Consider the following 27,692-nt stretch of genomic DNA (forward strand, 5'->3'; position numbering starts at 1 on the left):
AAATCTCATGATATCGGAAGGGTCTCAGGATTGGAATGGGAAGGAGTTGGATATCACATCTCATGATAAAGGAAGAGTCTAAGGTTTGGAAGGGGAAGGATTTGGATATCACATCTCATGTTATAGGACGGGTCTCAGGTTTGGTATTAGAAGCATTGAGATATCAAGTCTCATGGTATAAGAAGGGTCTCAGAATTGGAATGGGAAGGAGTTGGATATCACACCTCAAGCTATAGGAAGGGTCTCAGGATTGGAATGGGAAGGAGTTTGATATCACATCTCATGCCATAGTATGGGTCTCAGGTTTGGTATAAGCATTGAGATATCACATCTCATGCTATAGGACGGGTCTCAGGATTGGAATGGAAGGAGTTGGATATCACATCTCATGTTATAGGAAGGATCTCAGGTTTGGTATTAGAAGCATTGAGACATCACATCTCATGCTATAGGAAGGTTCTCAGTGTTGGAATGGGAAGGAGTTGGATATCACATCTCATCCAATAGGAAGGGTCTCAGGTTTGGAATGGGAAGGAATTGGATATCACATCTCATGTTATAGGAAGGATCTCAGGTTTGGTATTAGAAGCATTGAGATATCACATCTCATGCTATAGGAAGGGTCTCAGGATTGGAATGTGAAGGATTTGGATATCACATCTCATGCTAAAGGAAGGGTCTCAGGTTTGGTAGAAGCATTGAGACATCACGTCTCTGCTATCGGAAGGGTCTCAGGATTGGATTGGGAAGGAGTTGGATATCCCTTCTCATGCTATAGGAAGGGTCTCAGGATTTGAATGGCAAGGAGTTGGATATCACATCTCATGCCATAGGAAGGGTCTCAGGTTTGGTATAAGCATTGAGATATCACATCTCTGCTATCGGAAGGGTCTCAGGATTGGATTGGGAAGGAGTTGGATATCCCTTCTCATGCTATAGGAAGTGTCTCAGGTTGGAATGGGAAGGAGTTGGATATCATATCTCATGTTATAGGAAGGGTCTCAGGATTGGAATGGGAAGGATTTGGATATCACATCTCTTGCTATAGGAAGGGTCTCAGGATTGGAATGGGTAGGAGTTGGATATTACTTTCTTGCTATAGGAAGGGTCTCATGTTTGGAATGGGAAGGAGTTGGATATCACATATGCTATAGTTAGTGTCTCAGGTTTGGAACGGGAAGGAGTTGGATATCACATCTCATGTTATAGGAAGGGTCTCAGGTTTGGTATAAGCATTGAGATATCACATCTCTGCTATCGGAAGCGGCTCAGGATTGGAATGGGAAGGAGTTGGATATCCCATCTCATGTTATAGGAAGAGTCTCTGGTTTGGTATTAGAATCATTGAGATATCACATCGCATGCTGTAGGAAGGGTCTAAGGATTGGAATGGGATGGACTTGGATATCACATCTCATGCTATAGGTAGGCTCTCAGGTTTGGTATAAGCATTGAGATATCACATCTCATGCTATAGGAAGGGTCTCAGGATTGGAATGGGAAGGAATTGGATATCACATCTCATGCTATAGGAAGGGTCTCAGATTTGGTATAAGCATTGAGATATCACATCTCATGCTAAAGGAAGGGTCTCAGGATTGGAATGGGAAGGAGTTGTATATGACATCTCAGGCCATAGGAAGGTTCTCAGGTTTGGTATAAGCATTGAGATATCACATCTCTGCTATCGGAAAGGTCTCAGGATTGGAATGGGAAGGAGTTGGATATCCCATCTCATGTTATAGGAAGGGTCTCAGGTTTGGTATTAGAAGCATAGAGATATCACATCTCATGCTATAGGAAGGGTCTCAGGATTGGAATGGGAAGGACTTGGATGTCACATCTCATGCTATAGGAAGGGTCTCAGATTTGGTATAAGCATTGAGATATCACATCTCATGCTAAAGGAAGGGTCTCAGGATTGGAATGGGAAGGAGTTGTATATGACATCTCAGGCCATAGGAAGGTTCTCAGGTTTGGTATAAGCATTGAGATATCACATCTCTGCTATCGGAAAGGTCTCAGGATTGGAATGGGAAGGAGTTGGATATCCCATCTCATGTTATAGGAAGGGTCTCATGTTTGGTATTAGAAGCATAGAGATATCACATCTCATGCTATAGGAAGGGTCTCAGGATTGGAATGGGAAGGACTTGGATGTCACATCTCATGCTATAGGGAGGATCTCAAGTTTGATATTAGAAGCATTGAGATAACAAATCTCATGATATCGGAAGGGTCTCAGGATTGGAATGGGAAGGAGTTGGATATCACATCTCATGATAAAGGAAGAGTCTAAGGTTTGGAAGGGGAAGGATTTGGATATCACATCTCATGTTATAGGACGGGTCTCAGGTTTGGTATTAGAAGCATTGAGATATCAAGTCTCATGGTATAAGAAGGGTCTCAGAATTGGAATGGGAAGGAGTTGGATATCACACCTCAAGCTATAGGAAGGGTCTCAGGATTGGAATGGGAAGGAGTTTGATATCACATCTCATGCCATAGTATGGGTCTCAGGTTTGGTAGAAGCATTGGGATATCACATCTCATACTATCGGAAGGGTATCAGTATTGGATTTGGAAGAAGTTGGATATCCCATCTCATGCTATAGGAAGGGTCTCAGGTTGGAATGGGAAGGAGTTGGATATCACATTTCATGTTATAGGAAGGGTCTCAGGATTGGAATGGGAAGGACTTGGATATCATATCTCATGCTATAGGACGGGTCTCAGGTTTGTTATTAGAATCATTGAAATATCATATTGCATGCTGTAGGAAGGGTCTAAGGATTGGAATGGGAAGGACCTGGATATCACATCTCATGCTATAGATAGGCTCTTAGGTTTGGAAAGGGAAGGAGTTGGATATCACATTTCATGTTAGAGGAAGGATCTCAGGTTTGGTATTAGAAGCATTGAGATATCACATCTCATGCTATAGGAAGGGTCTCAGGATTGGAATGGGAAGTAGTTGGATATCACATCTCATGCTATAGGAAGGGTCTCAGGTTTGGTATAAGCATTGAGATATCACATCTCATGCTATAGGACGGGTCTGAGGATTGGAATGGAAGGAGTTGGATATCACATCTCATGTTATAGGAAGGATCTCAGGTTTGGTATTAGAAGCATTGAGATATCACATCTCATGCTATAGGAAGGGTCTCAGGATTGGAATGGGAAGTAGTTGGATATCACATCTCATGCTATAGGAAGGGTCTCAGGTTTGGTATAAGCATTGAGATATCACATCTCATGCTATATGACGGGTCTCAGGGTTGGAATGGGAAGGAGTTGGATATCACAACTCATCCAATAGGAAGGGTCTCAGGTTTGGAATGGGAAGGAATTGGATATCACATCTCATGTTATAGGAAGGATCTCAGGTTTGGTATTAGAAGCATTGAGATATCACATCTCATGCTATAGGAAGGGTCTCAGGATTGGAATGTGAAGGATTTGGATATCACATCTCATGCTAAAGGAAGGGTCTCAGGTTTGGTAGAAGCATTGAGATATCACGTCTCTGCTATCGGAAGGTTCTCAGGATTGGATTGGGAAGGAGTTGGATATCCCTTCTCATGCTATAGGAAGGGTCTCAGGATTTGAATGGCAAGGAGTTGGATATCACATCTCATGCCATAGGAAGGGTCTCAGGTTTGGTATAAGCATTGAGATATCACATCTCTGCTATCGGAAGGGTCTCAGGATTGGAATGGGAAGGAGTTGGTGTTAAGACGGATTTCTGAACTCTGTCCTGGTGGCGCAGAAGTTCAGAAGGCCAACCTAATTACTTGGAACAGGGTAACCTCTGGACGAGCCAGACCAATCAAGGTAGCGATCGCGGCGGTCAAGACTAGGTCTCAAGAGGGGTGAGGGTGACTGAAAGCCCGCAATGAGCACACAAAGCAAGAGCGCTTACAAACTACTCCAAACAGTTGTTATATCAAAAATATATACACATTTATTTTAAGGCCTTTAAAATAATGACCGTAGCGAAAAAATCACAATATCACAGTATTAAACCAACACATACCATATCAACACAATATATATACAAATACGACAGTCTTAAGCATTAGAGGCACGAAATGTGTAGTCCACCTGCCAGGGAAGGAAAACAGGCAGTGCGATAACGCTTTAGACTCAGTTCGCCTTCAGAGGCACCTAACTAGATGGAAGTCCGAGCCCTGCGAAGAGTGGAGCCTTGTGCCCAAAGTACCTGCCACGCCGGTGCCAACGGGCAAAAGGAGAAGCTCTTCAGAGGAAGTCAGGCAGTTCAGGTTAGTGCACAGCAGAAGGAGAACAGGTTCCGCAACTCAAGCGCAGCCTCCACAGCGAGCAGAAGCAGAGCGCGAGTACGGCAAAAGGGTGCTGTTTTTACACAGCAGGGAAAAGCAATGGGATACTGCAGGAGGGCGACCAGATCCTAGCTATACTACTCACCGGTCCCCGAAGCAAGCAGACCCAGGCTTCTCCACGTTAGTTTCAGCAGCTGGCAGGTTCAGAAGAGCAGGGAACGCCTCGTAGTCGTGTAGAGCAAAAAGACGTCCCAATCGACGAAACCGGCACAGTTTGTTGCTGCAGCAGGACAACGGAGCGGCCGTGTGTATTCGAGCCAAATGTACACTCCTCCCTTCAGACTTGGGAACGCCAAGTGTACGAAGCGTGGGAGAGTGACAAGGACTCGAAATACAACACAACCTGGCGGCGGTTACAGAGCAGGACTCCCTTGTAAGATGGTCAGTCAACTGGATGGCCCAGAGACACTTCCGAAGGCTTACTTGGCAGGAGATGATGAAGTCGCCGGGAATAGCTGTTCCTGCTATTCCAAAGGTCGAAGCACCAGTACAGGCCTTCTGGTTCGATCAAAGGAGGAAAGGGTTTCACAGGACGACAGCAGTGCAAAGGAGGATTCCTTCAGCGGGTCACCAGCGATTCCTCGGTCCAGCCTCGTGGTTGCAGGATACTTGGCTCCTGTATTCCTTCGTTCGTGAGAACTCAGGAGATCGACATGGTAGTGGTGTTTCCAGTCCACTCTTATCCACGGTTCCCTTCGCGCCAAAACGGAGGGGAGCCAATGGGAGATCCGCTCATCAACACACATACCATACGTGGACCAATCACGGACCACGGTGGTCCCAGGCATTCACACCACCCTAGACTCTCTGGCACCCAGGATGTGTATTGGGACCAGACATCCCAGCCCACACCCTGGAGGCACACAAACGACATGTAGAAGCCCGCGAAAGCAACCACGTTTCGCGGGAAAGTACATGCCCAAATAAGGAAGGCCCCGGGTCGCTCGACCTGGGGAAGGTGAAGGGAGCAAGACGGTCAGTGGACAAGACAAAGGAGCCTCGTGGTCTGGCCATTTTGGGAGCCAGGCCACCATTTTGGGTTCAGTGCGAAAAACGTGCTCAGAACGCCAAAAGGAGCTCAAAATAAACAAAACGATCGCTGCCACCATTCCAGTCCCTGAATGACTTGCACCGATCAAATACCATCCTAAAAGAGTATCTAGGGCCTGTAGAAGGCTAGAGACCCAAGAGAGCTGTAATTTAGCTTACAGTGCCCTCTTGTGTCATGTTGCACTAAAGCCGCAACACGATAAAAGAAACTACGGGAAACAGCGTTCCCCGGTACTGACTGTCTTAAGGGCATGTCAGTTTCCCCGTAAGAAAGGCGCGAAAGCCCAGAGGAGTGCGGCAGAAGGCTGCACTTCTCTGGCAAAGTCAAGAACAAGGTGAAAACAACAGCAAAAAGATTAGGGGTTGCCACATGGAAGGAAAATTACCTACAATTACGAAATCTTTCCTAACAGTTGGATATTCCCATCTCATGTTATAGGAAGGGTCTCAGGTTTGGTATTAGAAGCATTGAGATATCACATCTCATGCTATAGGAAGGGTCTCAGGATTGGAATGGGAAGGACTTGGATATCACATCTCATGCTATAGGGAGGGTCTCAAGTTTGATATTAGAAGCTTTGAGATATCACATCTCATGATATCGGAAGGGTCTCAGGATTGGAATGGGAAGGAGTTGGATATCACATCTCATGATAAAGGAAGGGTCTAAGGTTTGGAAGGGGAAGGATTTGGATATCATATCTCATGTTATATTACGGGTCTCATGTTTGGTATTCGAAGCATTGAGATATCAAGTCTCAGAGTATAGGAAGGGTCTCAGAATTGGAATGGGAAGGAGTTGGATATCACATCTCAAGCTATAGGAAGGGTCTCAGGATTGGAATGGGAAGGACTTGGATATCACATCTCATGCTATAGGAAGGCTCTCAGGTTTGGAAGGGGAAAGAGTTGGATATCACATTTCATGTTAGAGGTAGGATCTCAGGTTTGGTATTAGAGGCATTGAGATATCACATCTCATGCTATCAGAAGGGTCTCAGGAATGGAATGGGAAGGAGTTGGATATCACATCTCATGCTAAAGGGAGGGTCTCAGGTTTGGAAGGGGAAGGATTTGGATATCACATCTCATGTTATAGGAAGGATCTCAGGTTTGGTATTAGAAGCATTGAGATATCACATCTCATGCTATCGGAAGGATCTCAGGTTTGGTATTAGAAGTATTGAGATATCATATCTCATGCTATAGGAAGGGTCTCAGGATTGGAATGGGAAGGAGTTGGATATCACATCTCATGCTATAGGAAGTGTCTCAGGATTGGAATGGGAAGGACTTGGATATCACATCTCATGCTATAGGTAGGGTCTCAAGTTTGATATTAGAAGCATTGAGATATCACATCTCATGCTATAGGAAGGGTCTGAGGATTGGAATGGGAAGGAGTTGGATATCACATCTCATGCTATGGGAAGGGTCTCAGGTTTGGTATAAGCAGTGAGATATCACATCTCATGCTATAGGAAGTGTCTCAGGATTGGAATGGGAAGGAGTTGGATATCACATCTCATGTTATAGGAAGGGTCTCAGGTTTGGTATAAGCATTGAGATATCACATCTCTGCTATCGGAAGGGTCTCAGGATTGGAATGGGAAGGAGTTGGATATTCCCATCTCATGTTATAGGAAGGGTCTCAGGTTTGGTATTAGAAGCATTGAGATATCACATCTCATGCTATAGGAAGGGTCTCAGGATTGGAATGGGAAGGAGTTGGATATTCCCATCTCATGTTATAGGAAGGGTCTCAGGTTTGGTATTAGAAGCATTGAGATATCACATCTCATGCTATAGGAAGGGTCTCAGGATTGGAATGGGAAGGACTTGGATATCACATCTCATGTTATAGGAAGGATCTCAGGTTTGGTATTAGAAGCATTGAGATATCACATCTCATGCTATCAGAAGGGTCTCAGGAATGGAATGGGAAGGAGTTGGATATCACATCTCATGCTAAAGGGAGGGTCTCAGGTTTGGAAGGGGAAGGATTTGGATATCACATCTCATGTTATAGGAAGGATCTCAGGTTTGGTATTAGAAGCATTGAGATATCACATCTCATGCTATCGGAAGGATCTCAGGTTTGGTATTAGAAGCATTGAGATATCACATCTCATGCTATCAGAAGAGTCTCAGGATTGGAATAGGAAGGAGTTGGATATCACATCTCATGCTAAAGGGAGGGTCTCAGGTTTGGAAGGGGAAGGATTTGGATATCACATCTCATGTTATCGGAAGGATCTCACGTTTGGTATTAGAAGTATTGAGATATCATATCTCATGCTATAGGAAGGGTCTCAGGATTGGAATGGGAAGGAGTTGGATATCACATCTCATGCTATAGGGAGGGTCTCAGGATTGGAATGGGAAGGACTTAGATATCACATATCATGCTATAGGGAGGGTCTCAGTTTTGATATTAGAAGCATTGAGATATCACATCTCATGCTATCGGAAGTGTCTCAGGATTGGAATGGGAAGGTGCTGGATATCACATCTCATGCTAAAGGAAGGGTCTCAGGTTTGGAACGGGAAGGATTTGGATATCACATCTCATGTTATAGGAAGGGTCTCAGGTTTGGTATAAGCATTGAGATATCACATCTCTGCTATCGGAAGTGTCTCAGGATTGGAATGGGAAGGAGTTGGATATCCCATCTCATGTTATAGGACGGGTCTCAGGTTTGTTATTAGAATCATTGAGATATCATATTGCATGCTGTAGGAAGGGTCTAAGGGTTGGAATGGGAAGGACTTGGATATCACATCTCATGCTATAGATAGGCTCTTAGGTTTGGAAAGGGAAGGAGTTGGATATCACATTTCATGTTAGAGGAAGGATCTCAGGTTTGGTATTAGAAGCATTGAGATATCACATCTCATGCTATAGGAAGGGTCTCAGGATTGGAAAGGGAAGCAGTTGGATATAACATCTCATGCTATAGGAAGGGTCTCAGGTTTGGTATAAGCATTGAGATATCACATCTCATGCTATAGGACGGGTCTCAGGATTGGAATGGAAGGAGTTGGATATCACATCTCATGTTATAGGAAGGATCTCAGGTTTGGTATTAGAAGCATTGAGACATCACATCTCATGCTATAGGAAGGGTCTCAGGGTTGGAATGGGAAGGAGTTGGATATCACATCTCATCGAATAGGAAGGGTCTCATGTTTGGAATGGGAAGGAATTGGATATCACATCTCATGTTATAGGAAGGATCTCAGGATTGGTATTAGAAGCATTGAGATATCACATCTCATGCTATAGGAAGGGTCTCAGGATTGGAATGTGAAGGATTTGGATATCACATCTCATGCTAAAGGAAGGGTCTCAGGTTTGGTAGAAGCATTGAGATATCACGTCTCTGCTATCGAAAGGGTCTCAGGATTGGATTGGGAAGGAGTTGGATATCACATCTCATGCCATAGGAAGGGTCTCAGGTTTGGTATAAGCATTGAGATATCACATCTCTGCTATCGGAAGAGTCTCAGGATTGGATTGGGAAGGAGTTGGATATCCCTTCTCATGCTATAGGAAGTGTCTCAGGTTGGAATGGGAAGGAGTTGGATATCACATCTCATGTTATAGGAAGGGTCTCAGGATTGGAATGGGAAGGATTTGGATATCACATCTCTTGCTATAGGAAGGGTCTCAGGATTGGAATGGGTAGAGTTGGATATTACTTTCTTGCTATAGGAAGGGTCTCATGTTTGGAATGGGAAGGAGTTGGATATCACATATGCTATAGTTAGTGTCTCAGGTTTGGAACGGGAAGGAGTTGGATATCACATCTCATGTTATAGGAAGGGTCTCAGGTTTGGTATAAGCATTGAGATATCACATCTCTGCTATCGGAAGCGGCTCAGGATTGGAATGGGAAGGAGTTGGATATCCCATCTCATGTTATAGGAAGAGTCTCTGGTTTGGTATTAGAATCATTGAGATATCACATCGCATGCTGTAGGAAGGGTCTAAGGATTGGAATGGGATGGACTTGGATATCACATCTCATGCTATAGGTAGGCTCTCAGGTTTGGTATAAGCATTGAGATATCACATCTCATGCTATAGGAAGGGTCTCAGGATTGGAATGGGAAGGAATTGGATATCACATCTCATGCTATAGGAAGGGTCTCAGATTTGGTATAAGCATTGAGATATCACATCTCAAGCTAAAGGAAGGGTCTCAGGATTGGAATGGGAAGGAGTTGTATATGACATCTCAGGCCATAGGAAGGTTCTCAGGTTTGGTATAAGCATTGAGATATCACATCTCTGCTATCGGAAGGGTCTCAGGATTGGAATGGGAAGGAGTTGGATATCCCATCTCATGTTATAGGAAGGGTCTCAGGTTTGGTATTAGAAGCATAGAGATATCACATCTCATGCTATAGGAAGGGTCTCAGGATTTGAATGGCAAGGAGTTGAATATCACATCTCATGCCATAGGATGGGTCTCAGGTTTGGTATAAACATTGAGATATCACATCTCTGCTATCGGAAGGGTCTCAGGATTGGATTGGGAAGGAGTTGGATATCCCTTCTCATGCTATAGGAAGTGTCTCAGGTTGGAATGGGAAGGAGTTGGATATCACATCTCATGTTATAGGAAGGGTCTCAGGATTGGAATATGAAGGATTTGGATATCACATCTCTTGCTATAGGAAGGGTCTCAGGATTGGAATGGGTAGGAGTTGGATATTACTTTCTTGCTATAGGAAGGGTCTCATGTTTGGAATGGGAAGGAGTTGGATATCACATATGCTATAGTTAGTGTCTCAGGTTTGGAACGGGAAGGAGTTGGATATCACATCTCATGTTATAGGAAGGGTCTCAGGTTTGGTATAAGCATTGAGATATCACATCTCTGCTATCGGAAGCGGCTCAGGATTGGAATGGGAAGGAGTTGGATATCCCATCTCATGTTATAGGAAGAGTCTCTGGTTTGGTATTAGAATCATTGAGATATCACATCGCATGCTGTAGGAAGGGTCTAAGGATTGGAATGGGATGGACTTGGATATCACATCTCATGCTATAGGTAGGCTCTCAGGTTTGGTATAAGCATTGAGATATCACATCTCATGCTATAGGCAGGGTCTCAGGATTGGAATGGGAAGGAATTGGATATCACATCTCATGCTATAAGAAGGGTCTCAGATTTGGTATAAGCATTGAGATATCACATCTCATGCTAAAGGAAGGGTCTCAGGATTGGAATGGGAAGGAGTTGTATATGACATCTCAGGCCATAGGAAGGTTCTCAGGTTTGGTATAAGCATTGAGATATCACATCTCTGCTATCGGAAGGGTCTCAGGATTGGAATGGGAAGGAGTTGGATATCCCATCTCATGTTATAGGAAGGGTCTCAGGTTTGGTATTAGAAGCATAGAGATATCACATCTCATGCTATAGGAAGGGTCTCAGGATTGGAATGGGAAGGACTTGGATATCACATCTCATGCTATAGGGAGGGTCTCAAGTTTGATATTAGAAGCATTGAGATAACAAATCTCATGATATCGGAAGGGTCTCAGGATTGGAATGGGAAGGAGTTGGATATCACATCTCATGATAAAGGAAGGGTCTAAGGTTTGGAAGGGGAAGGATTTGGATATCACATCTCATGTTATAGGACGGGTCTCAGGTTTGGTATTAGAAGCATTGAGATATCAAGTCTCATGGTATAAGAAGGGTCTCAGAATTGGAATGGGAAGGAGTTGGATATCACACCTCAAGCTATAGGAAGGGTCTCAGGATTGGAATGGGAAGGAGTTTGATATCACATCTCATGCCATAGTATGGGTCTCAGGTTTGGTAGAAGCATTGGGATATCACATCTCATGGTATCGGAAGGGTATCAGTATTGGATTTGGAAGAAGTTGGATATCCCATCTCATGCTATAGGAAGGGTCTCAGGTTGGAATGGGAAGGAGTTGGATATCACATTTCATGTTATAGGAAGGGTCTCAGGATTGGAATGGGAAGGACTTGGATATCATATCTCATGCTATAGGACGGGTCTCAGGTTTTTTTTTAGAATCATTGAGATATCATATTGCATGCTGTAGGAAGGGTCTAAGGATTGGAATGGGAAGGACTTGGATATCACATCTCATGCTATAGATAGGCTCTTAGGTTTGGAAAGGGAAGGAGTTGGATATCACATCTCATGTTATAGGAAGGATCTCAGGTTTGGTATTAGAAGCATTGAGACATCACATCTCATGCTATAGGAAGGGTCTCAGGGTTGGAATGGGAAGGAGTTGGATATCACATCTCATCCAATAGGAAGGGTCTCAGGTTTGGAATGGGAAGGAATTGGATATCACATCTCATGTTATAGGAAGGATCTCAGGTTTGGTATTAGAAGCATTGAGATATCACATCACATGCTATAGGAAGGGTCTCAGGATTGGGATGTGAAGGATTTGGATATCACATCTCATGCTAAAGGAAGGGTCTCAGGTTTGGTAGAAGCAATGAGATATCACGTCTCTGCTATCGGAAGGGTCTCAGGATTGGATTGGGAAGGAGTTGGATATCCCTTCTCATGCTATAGGAAGGGTCTCAGGATTTGAATGGCAAGGAGTTGGATATCACATCTCATGCCATAGGAAGGGTCTCAGGTTTGGTATAAGCATTGAGATATCACATCTCTGCTATCGGAAGGGTCTCAGGATTGGAATGGGAAGGAGTTGGATATTCCCATCTCATGTTATAGGAAGGGTCTCAGGTTTGGTATTAGAAGCATTGAGATATCACATCTCATGCTATAGGAAGGGTCTCAGGATTGGAATGGGAACGACTTGGATATCACATCTCATGCTATAGGGAGGGTCTCAAGTTTGATATTAGAAGCTTTGAGATATCACATCTCATGATATCGGAAGGGTCTCAGGATTGGAATGGGAAGGAGTTGGATATCACAACTCATGATAAAGGAAGGGTCTAAGGTTTGGAAGGGGAAGGATTTGGATATCACATCTCATGTTATATTACGGGTCTCAGGTTTGGTATTAGAAGCATTGAGATATCAAGTCTCAGAGTATAGGAAGGGTCTCAGAATTGGAATGGGAAGGAGTTGGATATCACATCTCAAGCTATAGGAAGGGTCTCAGGATTGGAATGGAAAGGACTTGGATATCACATCTCATGCTATAGGAAGGCTCTCAGGTTTGGAAGGGGAAAGAGTTGGATATCACATTTCAAGTTAGAGGTAGGATCTCAGGTTTGGTATTAGAGGCATTGAGATATCACATCTCATGCTATCAGAAGGGTCTCAGGAATGGAATGGGAAGGAGTTGGATATCACATCTCATGCTAAAGGGAGGGTCTCAGGTTTGGAAGGGGAAGGATTTGGATATCACATCTCATGTTATAGGAAGGATCTCAGGTTTGGTATTAGAAGCATTGAGATATCACATCTCATGCTATCGGAAGGATCTCAGGTTTGGTATTAGAAGCATTGAGATATCACATCTCATGCTATCAGAAGGGTCTCAGGATTGGAATGGGAAGGAGTTGGATATCACATCTCATGCTAAAGGGAGGGTCTCAGGTTTGGAAGGGGAAGGATTTGGATATCACATCTCATGTTATCGGAAGGATCTCACGTTTGGTATTAGAAGTATTGAGATATCATATCTCATGCTATAGGAAGGGTCTCAGGATTGGAATGGGAAAGAGTTGGATATCACATCTCATGCTATAGGGAGTGTCTCAGGATTGGAATGGGAAGGACTTAGATATCACATATCATGCTATAGGTAGGGTCTCAGTTTTGATATTAGAAGCATTGAGATATCACATCTCATGCTATCGGAAGTGTCTCAGGATTGGAATGGGAAGGAGCTGGATATCACATCTCATGCTAAAGGAAGGGTCTCAGGTTTGGAACGGGAAGGAGTTGGATATCACATCTCATGCTAAAGGAAGGGTCTCAGGTTTGGAACGGGAAGGATTTGGATATCACATCTCATGTTATAGGAAGGGTCTCAGGTTTGGTATAAGCATTGAGATATCACATCTCTGCTATCGGAAGTGTCTCAGGATTGGAATGGGAAGGAGTTGGATATCCCATCTCATGTTATAGGACGGGTCTCAGGTTTGTTATTAGAATCATTGAGATATCATATTGCATGCTGTAGGAAGGGTCTAAGGGTTGGAATGGGAAGGACTTGGATATCACATCTCATGCTATAGATAGGCTCTTAGGTTTGGAAAGGGAAGGAGTTGGATATCACATTTCATGTTAGAGGAAGGATCTCAGGTTTGGTATTAGAAGCATTGAGATATCACATCTCATGCTATAGGAAGGGTCTCAGGATTGGAATTTGAAGTAGTTGGATATCACATCTCATGCTATAGGAAGGGTCTCAGGTTTGGTATAAGCATTGAGATATCACATCTCATGCTATAGGACGGGTCTCAGGATTGGAATGGAAGGAGTTGGATATCACATCTCATGTTATAGGAAGGATCTCAGGTTTGGTATTAGAAGCATTGAGACATCACATCTCATGTTATAGGAAGAGTCTCAGGGTTGGAATGGGAAGGAGTTGGATATCACATCTCATCCAATAGGAAGGGTCTCAGGTTTGGAATGGGAAGGAATTGGATATCACATCTCATGTTATAGGAAGGATCTCAGGTTTGGTATTAGAAGCATTGAGATATAACATCTCATGCTATAGGAAGGGTCTCAGGATTGGAATGTGAAGGATTTGGATATCACATCTCATGCTAAAGGAAGGGTCTCAGGTTTGGTAGAAGCATTGAGATATCACGTCTCTGCTATCGGAAGGGTCTCAGGATTGGATTGGGAAGGAGTTGGATATCCCTTCTCATGCTATAGGAAGGGTCTCAGGATTTGAATGGCAAGGAGTTGGATATCACATCTCATGCCATAGGAAGGGTCTCGGGTTTGGTATAAGCATTGAGATATCACATCTCTGCTATCGGAAGGGTCTCAGGATTGGATTGGGAAGTAGTTGGATATCCCTTCTCATGCTATAGGAAGTGTCTCAGGTTGGAATGGGAAGGAGTTGGATATCACATCTCATGTTATAGGAAGGGTCTCAGGATTGGAATGGGAAGGATTTGGATATCACATCTCTTGCTATAGGAAGGGTCTCAGGATTGGAATGGGTAGGAGTTGGATATTACTTTCTTGCTATAGGAAGGGTCTCATGTTTGGAATGGGAAGGAGTTGGATATCACATATGCTATAGTTAGTGTCTCAGGTTTGGAACGGGAAGGAGTTGGATATCACATCTCATGTTATAGGAAGGGTCTCAGGTTTGGTATAAGCATTGAGATATCACATCTCTGCTATCGGAAGCGGCTCAGGATTGGAATGAGAAGGAGTTGGATATCCCATCTCATGTTATAGTAAGAGTCTCTGGTTTGGTATTAGAATCATTGAGATATCACATCGCATGCTGTAGGAAGGGTCTAAGGATTGGAATGGGATGGACTTGGATATCACATCTCATGCTATAGGTAGGCTCTCAGGTTTGGTATAAGCATTGAGATATCACATCTCATGCTATAGGAAGGGTCTCAGGATTGGAATGGGAAGGATTTGGATATCACATCTCATGCTATAGGAAGGGTCTCAGATTTGGTATAAGCATTGAGATATCACATCTCATGCTAAAGGAAGGGTCTCAGGATTGGAATGGGAAGGAGTTGTATATGACATCTCAGGCCATAGGAAGGGTCTCAGGTTTGGTATAAGCATTGAGATATCACATCTCTGCTATCGGAAGGGTCTCAGGATTGGAATGGGAAGGAGTTGGATATCCCATCTCATGTTATAGGAAGGGTCTCAGGTTTGGTATTAGAAGCATAGAGATATCACATCTCATGCTATAGGAAGGGTCTCAGGATTGGAATGGGAAGGACTTAGATGTCACATCTCATGCTATAGGGAGGGTCTCAAGTTTGATATTAGAAGCATTGAGATAACAAATCTCATGATATCGGAAGGGTCTCAGGATTGGAATGGGAAGGAGTTGGATACCACATCTCATGATAAAGGAAGGGTCTAAGGTTTGGAAGGGGAAGGATTTGGATATCACATCTCATGTTATAGGACGGGTCTCAGGTTTGGTATTAGAAGCATTGAGATATCAAGTCTCATGGTATAAGAAGGGTCTCAGAATTGGAATGGGAAGGAGTTGGATATCACACCTCAAGCTATAGGAAGGGTCTCAGGATTGGAATGGGAAGGAGTTTGATATCACATCTCATGCCATAGTATGGGTCTCAGGTTTGGTAGAAGCATTGGGATATCACATCTCATGCTATCGGAAGGGTATCAGTATTGGATTTGGAAGAAGTTGGATATCCCATCTCATGCTATAGGAAGGGTCTCAGGTTGGAATGGGAAGGAGTTGGATATCACATTTCATGTTATAGGAAGGGTCTCAGGATTGGAATGGGAAGGACTTGGATATCATATCTCATGCTATAGGATGGGTCTCAGGTTTGTTATTAGAATCATTGAGATATCATATTGCATGCTGTAGGAAGGGTCTAAGGATTGGAATGGGAAGGACTTGGATATCACATCTCATGCTATAGATAGGCTCGTAGGTTTGGAAAGGGAAGGAGTTGGATATCACATTTCATGTTAGAGGAAGGATCTCAGGTTTGGTATTAGAAGCATTGAGATATCACATCTCATGCTATAGGAAGGGTCTCAGGATTGGAATGGGAAGTAGTTGGATATCACATCTCATGCTATAGGAAGGGTCTCAGGTTTGGTATAAGCATTGAGATATCACATCTCATGCTATAGGACGGGTCTCAGGATTGGAATGGAAGGAGTTGGATATCACATCTCATGTTATAGGAAGGATCTCAGGTTTGGTATTAGAAGCATTGAGACATCACATCTCATGCTATAGGAAGGGTCTCAGGATTGGAATGTGAAGGATTTGGATATCACATCTCATGCTAAAGGAAGGGTCTCAGGTTTGGTAGAAGCATTGAGATATCACGTCTCTGCTATCGGAAGGGTCTCAGGATTGGATTGGGAAGGAGTTGGATATCCCTTCTCATGCTATAGGAAGGGTCTCAGGATTTGAATGGCAAGGAGTTGGATATCACATCTCATGCCATAGGAAGGGTCTCAGGTTTGGTATAAGCATTGAGATATCACATCTCTGCTATCGGAAGGGTCTCAGGATTGGAATGGGAAGGAGTTGGATATTCCCATCTCATGTTATAGGAAGGGTCTCAGGTTTGGTATTAGAAGCATTGAGATATCACATCTCATGCTATAGGAAGGGTCTCAGGATTGGAATGGGAAGGACTTGGATATCACATCTCATGCTATAGGGAGGGTTTCAAGTTTGATATTAGAAGCTTTGAGATATCACATCTCATGATATCGGAAGGGTCTCAGGATTGGAATGGGAAGGAGTTGGATATCACATCTCATGATAAAGGAAGGGTCTAAGGTTTGGAAGGGGAAGGATTTGGATATCACATCTCATGTTATATTACGGGTCTCAGGTTTGGTATTAGAAGCATTGAGATATCAAGTCTCAGAGTATAGGAAGGGTCTCAAAATTGGAATGGGAAGGAGTTGGATATCACATCTCAAGCTATAGGAAGGGTCTCAGGATTGGAATGGGAAGGACTTGGATATCACATCTCATGCTATAGGAAGGCTCTCAGGTTTGGAAGGGGAAAGAGTTGGATATCACATTTCATGTTAGAGGTAGGATCTCAGGTTTGGTATTAGAGGCATTGAGATATCACATCTCATGCTATCAGAAGGGTCTCAGGAATGGAATGGGAAGGAGTTGGATATCACATCTCATGCTAAAGGGAGGGTCTCAGGTTTGGAAGGGGAAGGATTTGGATATCACATCTCATGTTATAGGAAGGATCTCAGGTTTGGTATTAGAAGCATTGAGATATCACATCTCATGCTATCGGAAGGATCTCAGGTTTGGTATTAGAAGCATTGAGATATCACATCTCATGCTATCAGAAGGGTCTCAGGATTGGAATGGGAAGGAGTTGGATATCACATCTCATGCTAAAGGGAGGGTCTCAGGTTTGGAAGGGGAAGGATTTGGATATCACATCTCATGTTATCGGAAGGATCTCACGTTTGGTATTAGAAGTATTGAGATATATCTCATGCTATAGGAAGGGTCTCAGGATTGGAATGGGAAAGAGTTGGATATCACATCTCATGCTATAGGGAGTGTCTCAGGATTGGAATGGGAAGGACTTAGATATCACATATCATGCTATAGGGAGGGTCTCAGTTTTGATATTAGAAGCATTGAGATATCACATCTCATGCTATCAGAAGTGTCTCAGGATTGGAATGGGAAGGAGCTGGATATCACATCTCATGCTAAAGGAAGGGTCTCAGGTTTGGAACGGGAAGGATTTGGATATCACATCTCATGTTATAGGAAGGGTCTCAGGTTTGGTATAAGCATTGAGATATCACATCTCTGCTATCGGAAGTGTCTCAGGATTGGAATGGGAAGGAGTTGGATATCCCATCTCATGTTATAGGACGGGTCTCAGGTTTGTTATTAGAATCATTGAGATATCATATTGCATGCTGTAGGAAGGGTCTAAGGGTTGGAATGGGAAGGACTTGGATATCACATCTCATGCTATAGATAGGCTCTTAGGTTTGGAAAGGGAAGGAGTTGGATATCACATTTCATGTTAGAGGAAGGATCTCAGGTTTGGTATTAGAAGCATTGAGATATCACATCTCATGCTATAGGAAGGGTCTCAGGATTGGAATGGGAAGTAGTTGGATATCACATCTCATGCTATAGGAAGGGTCTCAGGTTTGGTATAAGCATTGAGATATCACATCTCATGCTATGGGACGGGTCTCAGGATTGGAATGGAAGGAGTTGGATATCACATCTCATGTTATAGGAAGAATCTCAGGTTTGGTATTAGAAGCATTGAGACATCACATCTCATGCTATAGGAAGGGTCTCAGGGTTGGAATGGGAAGGAGTTGGATATCACATCTCATCCAATAGGAAGGGTCTCAGGTTTGGAATGGGAAGGAATTGGATATCACATCTTATGTTATAGGAAGGATCTCAGGTTTGGTATTAGAAGCATTGAGATATCACATCTCATGCTATAGGAAGGGTCTCAGGATTGGAATGTGAAGGATTTGGATATCACATCTCATGCTAAAGGAAGGGTCTCAGGTTTGGTAGAAGCATTGAGATATCACGTATCTGCTATCGGAAGGGTCTCAGGATTGGATTGGGAAGGAGTTGGATATCCCTTCTCATGCTATAGGAAGGGTCTCAGGATTTGAATGGCAAGGAGTTGGATATCACATCTCATGCCATAGGAAGGGTCTCAGGTTTGGTATAAGCATTGAGATATCACATCTCTGCTATCGGAAGGGTCTCAGGATTGGATTGGGAAGGAGTTGGATATCACATCTCATGTTATAGGAAGGGTCTCAGGATTGGAATGGGAAGGATTTGGATATCACATCTCTTGCTATAGGAAGGGTCTCGGGATTGGAATGGGTAGGAGTTGGATATTACTTTCTTGCTATAGGAAGGGTCTCATGATTGGAATGGGAAGGAGTTGGATATCACATATGCTATAGTTAGTGTCTCAGGTTTGGAACGGGAAGGAGTTGGACATCACATCTCATGTTATAGGAAGGGTCTCAGGTTTGGTATAAGCATTGAGATATCACATCTCTGCTATCGGAAGCGGCTCAGGATTGGAATGGGAAGGAGTTGGATATCCCATCTCATGTTATAGTAAGAGTCTCTGGTTTGGTATTAGAATCATTGAGATATCACATTGCATGCTGTAGGAAGGGTCTAAGGATTGGAATGGGATGGACTTGGATATCACATCTCATGCTATAGGTAGGCTCTCAGGTTTGGTATAAGCATTGAGATATCACATCTCATGCTATAGGAAGGGTCTCAGGATTGGAATGGGAAGGATTTGGATATCACATCTCATGCTATAGGAAGGGTCTCAGATTTGGTATAAGCATTGAGATATCACATCTCATGCTAAAGGAAGGGTCTCAGGATTGGAATGGGAAGGAGTTGTATATGACATCTCAGGCCATAGGAAGGGTCTCAGGTTTGGTATAAGCATTGAGATATCACATCTCTGCTATCGGAAGGGTCTCAGGATTGGAATGGGAAGGAGTTGGATATCCCATCTCATGTTATAGGAAGGATCTCAGGTTTGGTATTAGAAGCATAGAGATATCACATCTCGTGCTATAGGAAGGGTCTCAGGATTGGAATGGGAAGGACTTGGATCTCACATCTCATGCTATAGGGAGGGTCTCAAGTTTGATATTAGAAGCATTGAGATAACAAATCTCATGATATCGGAAGGGTCTCAGGATTGGAATGGGAAGGAGTTGGATACCACATCTCATGATAAAGGAAGGGTCTAAGGTTTGGAAGGGGAAGGATTTGGATATCACATCTCATGTTATAGGACGGGTCTCAGATTTGGTATTAGAAGCATTGAGATATCAAGTATCATGGTATAAGAAGGGTCTCAGAATTGGAATGGGAAGGAGTTGGATATCACACCTCAAGCTATAGGAAGGGTCTCAGGATTGGAATGGGAAGGAGTTTGATATCACATCTCATGCCATAGTATGGGTCTCAGGTTTGGTAGAAGCATTGGGATATCACATCTCATGCTATCGGAAAGGTATCAGTATTGGATTTGGAAGAAGTTGGATATCCCATCTCATGCTATAGGAAGGGTCTCAGGTTGGAATGGGAAGGAGTTGGATATCACATTTCATGTTATAGGAAGGGTCTCAGGATTGGAATGGGAAGGACTTGGATATCATATCTCATGCTATAGGACGGGTCTCAGGTTTGTTATTAGAATCATTGAGATATCATATTGCATGCTGTAGGAAGGGTCTAAGGATTGGAATGGGAAGGACTTGGATATCACATCTCATGCTATAGATAGGCTCTTAGGTTTGGAAAGGGAAGGAGTTGGATATCACATTTCATGTTAGAGGTGGGATCTCAGGTTTGGTATTAGAAGCATTGAGATATCACATCTCATGCTATAGGAAGGGTCTCAGGATTGGAATGGGAAGTAGTTGGATATCACATCTCATGCTATAGGAAGGGTCTCAGGTTTGGTATATGCATTGAGATATCACATCTCATGCTATAGGACGGGTCTCAGGATTGGAATGGAAGGAGTTGGATATCACATCTCATGTTATAGGAAGGATCTCAGGTTTGGTATTAGAAGCATTGAGACATCACATCTCATGCTATAGGAAGGGTCTCAGGGTTGGAATGGGAAGGAGTTGGATATCACATCTCATCCAATAGGAAGGGTCTCAGGTTTGGAATGGGAAGGAATTGGATATCACATCTCATGTTATAGGAAGGATCTCAGGTTTGGTATTAGAAGCATTGAGATATCACATCTCATGCTATAGGAAGGGTCTCAGGATTGGAATGTGAAGGATTTGGATATCACATCTCATGCTAAAGGAAGGGTCTCAGGTTTGGTAGAAGCATTGAGATATCACGTCTCTGCTATCGGAAGGGTCTCAGGATTGGATTGGGAAGGAATTGGATATCCCTTCTCATGCTATAGGAAGGGTCTCAGGATTTGAATGGGAAGGAGTTGGATATCGCATCTCATGTTATAGGAAGGGTCTCAGGATTAGAATGGGAAGGATTTGGATATCACATCTCTTGCTATAGGAAGGGTCTCAGGATTGGAATGGGTAGGAGTTGGATATTACTTTCTTGCTATAGGAAGGGTCTCATGTTTGGTATTAGAAGCATTGAGACATCACATCTCATGCTATAGGAAGGGTCTCAGGGTTGGAATGGGAAGGAGTTGGATATCACATCTCATCCAATAGGAAGGGTCTCAGGTTTGGAATGGGAAGGAATTGGATATCACATCTTATGTTATAGGAAGGATCTCAGGTTTGGTATTAGAAGCATTGAGATATCACATCTCATGCTATAGGAAGGGTCTCAGGATTGGAATGTGAAGGATTTGGATATCACATCTCATGCTAAAGGAAGGGTCTCAGGTTTGGTAGAAGCATTGAGATATCACGTATCTGCTATCGGAAGGGTCTCAGGATTGGATTGGGAAGGAGTTGGATATCCCTTCTCATGCTATAGGAAGGGTCTCAGGATTTGAATGGCAAGGAGTTGGATATCACATCTCATGCCATAGGAAGGGTCTCAGGTTTGGTATAAGCATTGAGATATCACATCTCTGCTATCGGAAGGGTCTCAGGATTGGATTGGGAAGGAGTTGGATATCACATCTCATGTTATAGGAAGGGTCTCAGGATTGGAATGGGAAGGATTTGGATATCACATCTCTTGCTATAGGAAGGGTCTCGGGATTGGAATGGGTAGGAGTTGGATATTACTTTCTTGCTATAGGAAGGGTCTCATGATTGGAATGGGAAGGAGTTGGATATCACATATGCTATAGTTAGTGTCTCAGGTTTGGAACGGGAAGGAGTTGGACATCACATCTCATGTTATAGGAAGGGTCTCAGGTTTGGTATAAGCATTGAGATATCACATCTCTGCTATCGGAAGCGGCTCAGGATTGGAATGGGAAGGAGTTGGATATCCCATCTCATGTTATAGTAAGAGTCTCTGGTTTGGTATTAGAATCATTGAGATATCACATTGCATGCTGTAGGAAGGGTCTAAGGATTGGAATGGGATGGACTTGGATATCACATCTCATGCTATAGGTAGGCTCTCAGGTTTGGTATAAGCATTGAGATATCACATCTCATGCTATAGGAAGGGTCTCAGGATTGGAATGGGAAGGATTTGGATATCACATCTCATGCTATAGGAAGGGTCTCAGATTTGGTATAAGCATTGAGATATCACATCTCATGCTAAAGGAAGGGTCTCAGGATTGGAATGGGAAGGAGTTGTATATGACATCTCAGGCCATAGGAAGGGTCTCAGGTTTGGTATAAGCATTGAGATATCACATCTCTGCTATCGGAAGGGTCTCAGGATTGGAATGGGAAGGAGTTGGATATCCCATCTCATGTTATAGGAAGGGTCTCAGGTTTGGTATTAGAAGCATAGAGATATCACATCTCATGCTATAGGAAGGGTCTCAGGATTGGAATGGGAAGGACTTGGATCTCACATCTCATGCTATAGGGAGGGTCTCAAGTTTGATATTAGAAGCATTGAGATAACAAATCTCATGATATCGGAAGGGTCTCAGGATTGGAATGGGAAGGAGTTGGATACCACATCTCATGATAAAGGAAGGGTCTAAGGTTTGGAAGGGGAAGGATTTGGATATCACATCTCATGTTATAGGACGGGTCTCAGATTTGGTATTAGAAGCATTGAGATATCAAGTATCATGGTATAAGAAGGGTCTCAGAATTGGAATGGGAAGGAGTTGGATATCACACCTCAAGCTATAGGAAGGGTCTCAGGATTGGAATGGGAAGGAGTTTGATATCACATCTCATGCCATAGTATGGGTCTCAGGTTTGGTAGAAGCATTGGGATATCACATCTCATGCTATCGGAAAGGTATCAGTATTGGATTTGGAAGAAGTTGGATATCCCATCTCATGCTATAGGAAGGGTCTCAGGTTGGAATGGGAAGGAGTTGGATATCACATTTCATGTTATAGGAAGGGTCTCAGGATTGGAATGGGAAGGACTTGGATATCATATCTCATGCTATAGGACGGGTCTCAGGTTTGTTATTAGAATCATTGAGATATCATATTGCATGCTGTAGGAAGGGTCTAAGGATTGGAATGGGAAGGACTTGGATATCACATCTCATGCTATAGATAGGCTCTTAGGTTTGGAAAGGGAAGGAGTTGGATATCACATTTCATGTTAGAGGTGGGATCTCAGGTTTGGTATTAGAAGCATTGAGATATCACATCTCATGCTATAGGAAGGGTCTCAGGATTGGAATGGGAAGTAGTTGGATATCACATCTCATGCTATAGGAAGGGTCTCAGGTTTGGTATATGCATTGAGATATCACATCTCATGCTATAGGACGGGTCTCAGGATTGGAATGGAAGGAGTTGGATATCACATCTCATGTTATAGGAAGGATCTCAGGTTTGGTATTAGAAGCATTGAGACATCACATCTCATGCTATAGGAAGGGTCTCAGGGTTGGAATGGGAAGGAGTTGGATATCACATCTCATCCAATAGGAAGGGTCTCAGGTTTGGAATGGGAAGGAATTGGATATCACATCTCATGTTATAGGAAGGATCTCAGGTTTGGTATTAGAAGCATTGAGATATCACATCTCATGCTATAGGAAGGGTCTCAGGATTGGAATGTGAAGGATTTGGATATCACATCTCATGCTAAAGGAAGGGTCTCAGGTTTGGTAGAAGCATTGAGATATCACGTCTCTGCTATCGGAAGGGTCTCAGGATTGGATTGGGAAGGAATTGGATATCCCTTCTCATGCTATAGGAAGGGTCTCAGGATTTGAATGGGAAGGAGTTGGATATCGCATCTCATGTTATAGGAAGGGTCTCAGGATTAGAATGGGAAGGATTTGGATATCACATCTCTTGCTATAGGAAGGGTCTCAGGATTGGAATGGGTAGGAGTTGGATATTACTTTCTTGCTATAGGAAGGGTCTCATGTTTGGAATGGGAAGCAGTTGGATATCACATATGCTATAGTTAGTGTCTCAGGTTTGGAACGGGAAGGAGTTGGATATCACATCTCATGTTATAGGAAGGGTCTCAGGTTTGGTATAAGCATTGAGATATCACATCTCTGCTATCGGAAGCGGCTCAGGATTGGAATGGGAAGGAGTTGGATATCCCATCTCATGTTATAGGAAGAGTCTCTGGTTTGGTATTAGAATCATTGAGATATCACATTGCATGCTGTAGGAAGGGTCTAAGGATTGGAATGGGATGGACTTGGATATCACATCTCATGCTATAGGTAGGCTCTCAGGTTTGGTATAAGCATTGAGATATCACATCTCATGCTATAGGAAGGGTCTCAGGATTGGAATGGGAAGGATTTGGATATCACATCTCATGCTATAGGAAGGGTCTCAGATTTGGTATAAGCATTGAGATATCACATCTCATGCTAAAGGAAGGGTCTCAGGATTGGAATGGGAAGGAGTTGTATATGACATCTCAGGCCATAGGAAGGGTCTCAGGTTTGGTATAAGCATTGAGATATCACATCTCTGCTATCGGAAGGGTCTCAGGATTGGAATGGGAAGGAGTTGGATATCCCATCTCATGTTATAGGAAGGGTCTCAGGTTTGGTATTAGAAGCATAGAGATATCACATCTCATGCTATAGGAAGGGTCTCAGGATTGGAATGGGAAGGACTTGGATATCACATCTCATGCTATAGATAGGCTCTTAGGTTTGGAAAGGGAAGGAGTTGGATATCACATTTCATGTTAGAGGTGGGATCTCAGGTTTGGTATTAGAAGCATTGAGATATCACATCTCATGCTATAGGAAGGGTCTCAGGATTGGAATGGGAAGTAGTTGGATATCACATCTCATGCTATAGGAAGGGTCTCAGGTTTGGTATATGCATTGAGATATCACATCTCATGCTATAGGACGGGTCTCAGGATTGGAATGGAAGGAGTTGGATATCACATCTCATGTTATAGGAAGGATCTCAGGTTTGGTATTAGAAGCATTGAGACATCACATCTCATGCTATAGGAATGGTCTCAGGGTTGGAATGGGAAGGAGTTGGATATCACATCTCATCCAATAGGAAGGGTCTCAGGTTTGGAATGGGAAGGAATTGGATATCACATCTCATGTTATAGGAAGGATCTCAGGTTTGGTATTAGAAGCATTGAGATATCACATCTCATGCTATAGGAAGGGTCTCAGGATTGGAATGTGAAGGATTTGGATATCACATCTCATGCTAAAGGAAGGGTCTCAGGTTTGGTAGAAGCATTGAGATATCACGTCTCTGCTATCGGAAGGGTCTCAGGATTGGATTGGGAAGGAATTGGATATCCCTTCTCATGCTATAGGAAGGGTCTCAGGATTTGAATGGGAAGGAGTTGGATATCGCATCTCATGTTATAGGAAGGGTCTCAGGATTAGAATGGGAAGGATTTGGATATCACATCTCTTGCTATAGGAAGGGTCTCAGGATTGGAATGGGTAGGAGTTGGATATTACTTTCTTGCTATAGGAAGGGTCTCATGTTTGGAATGGGAAGCAGTTGGATATCACATATGCTATAGTTAGTGTCTCAGGTTTGGAACGGGAAGGAGTTGGATATCACATCTCATGTTATAGGAAGGGTCTCAGGTTTGGTATAAGCATTGAGATATCACATCTCTGCTATCGGAAGCGGCTCAGGATTGGAATGGGAAGGAGTTGGATATCCCATCTCATGTTATAGGAAGAGTCTCTGGTTTGGTATTAGAATCATTGAGATATCACATTGCATGCTGTAGGAAGGGTCTAAGGATTGGAATGGGATGGACTTGGATATCACATCTCATGCTATAGGTAGGCTCTCAGGTTTGGTATAAGCATTGAGATATCACATCTCATGCTATAGGAAGGGTCTCAGGATTGGAATGGGAAGGATTTGGATATCACATCTCATGCTATAGGAAGGGTCTCAGATTTGGTATAAGCATTGAGATATCACATCTCATGCTAAAGGAAGGGTCTCAGGATTGGAATGGGAAGTAGTTGTATATGACATCTCAGGCCATAGGAAGGGTCTCAGGTTTGGTATAAGCATTGAGATATCACATCTCTGCTATCGGAAGGGTCTCAGGATTGGAATGGGAAGGAGTTGGATATCCCATCTCATGTTATAGGAAGGGTCTCAGGTTTGGTATTAGAAGCATAGAGATATCACATCTCATGCTATAGGAAGGGTCTCAGGATTGGAATGGGAAGGACTTGGATGTCACATCTCATGCTATAGGGAGGGTCTCAAGTTTGATATTAGAAGCATTGAGATAACAAATCTCATGATATCGGAAGGGTCTCAGGATTGGAATGGGAAGGAGTTGGATACCACATCTCATGATAAAGGAAGGGTCTAAGGTTTGGAAGGGGAAGGATTTGGATATCACATCTCATGTTATAGGACGGGTCTCAGATTTGGTATTAGAAGCATTGAGATATCAAGTATCATGGTATAAGAAGGGTCTCAGAATTGGAATGGGAAGGAGTTGGATATCACACCTCAAGCTATAGGAAGGGTCTCAGGATTGGAATGGGAAGGAGTTTGATATCACATCTCATGCCATAGTATGGGTCTCAGGTTTGGTAGAAGCATTGGGATATCACATCTCATGCTATCGGAAAGGTATCAGTATTGGATTTGGAAGAAGTTGGATATCCCATCTCATGCTATAGGAAGGGTCTCAGGTTGGAATGGGAAGGAGTTGGATATCACATTTCATGTTATAGGAAGGGTCTCAGGATTGGAATGGGAAGGACTTGGATATCATATCTCATGCTATAGGACGGGTCTCAGGTTTGTTATTAGAATCATTGAGATATCATATTGCATGCTGTAGGAAGGGTCTAAGGATTGGAATGGGAAGGACTTGGATATCACATCTCATGCTATAGATAGGCTCTTAGGTTTGGAAAGGGAAGGAGTTGGATATCACATTTCATGTTAGAGGTGGGATCTCAGGTTTGGTATTAGAAGCATTGAGATATCACATCTCATGCTATAGGAAGGGTCTCAGGATTGGAATGGGAAGTAGTTGGATATCACATCTCATGCTATAGGAAGGGTCTCAGGTTTGGTATATGCATTGAGATATCACATCTCATGCTATAGGACGGGTCTCAGGATTGGAATGGAAGGAGTTGGATATCACATCTCATGTTATAGGAAGGATCTCAGGTTTGGTATTAGAAGCATTGAGACATCACATCTCATGCTATAGGAAGGGTCTCAGGGTTGGAATGGGAAGGAGTTGGATATCACATCTCATCCAATAGGAAGGGTCTCAGGTTTGGAATGGGAAGGAATTGGATATCACATCTCATGTTATAGGAAGGATCTCAGGTTTGGTATTAGAAGCATTGAGATATCACATCTCATGCTATAGGAAGGGTCTCAGGATTGGAATGTGAAGGATTTGGATATCACATCTCATGCTAAAGGAAGGGTCTCAGGTTTGGTAGAAGCATTGAGATATCACGTCTCTGCTAT

The sequence above is a fragment of the Ambystoma mexicanum genome, chromosome 13, assembly GCF_040938575.1.
Source record: "Ambystoma mexicanum isolate Mex_15411 chromosome 13, UKY_AmexF1_1, whole genome shotgun sequence".
NCBI classification, from domain to species: domain Eukaryota; kingdom Metazoa; phylum Chordata; class Amphibia; order Caudata; family Ambystomatidae; genus Ambystoma; species Ambystoma mexicanum.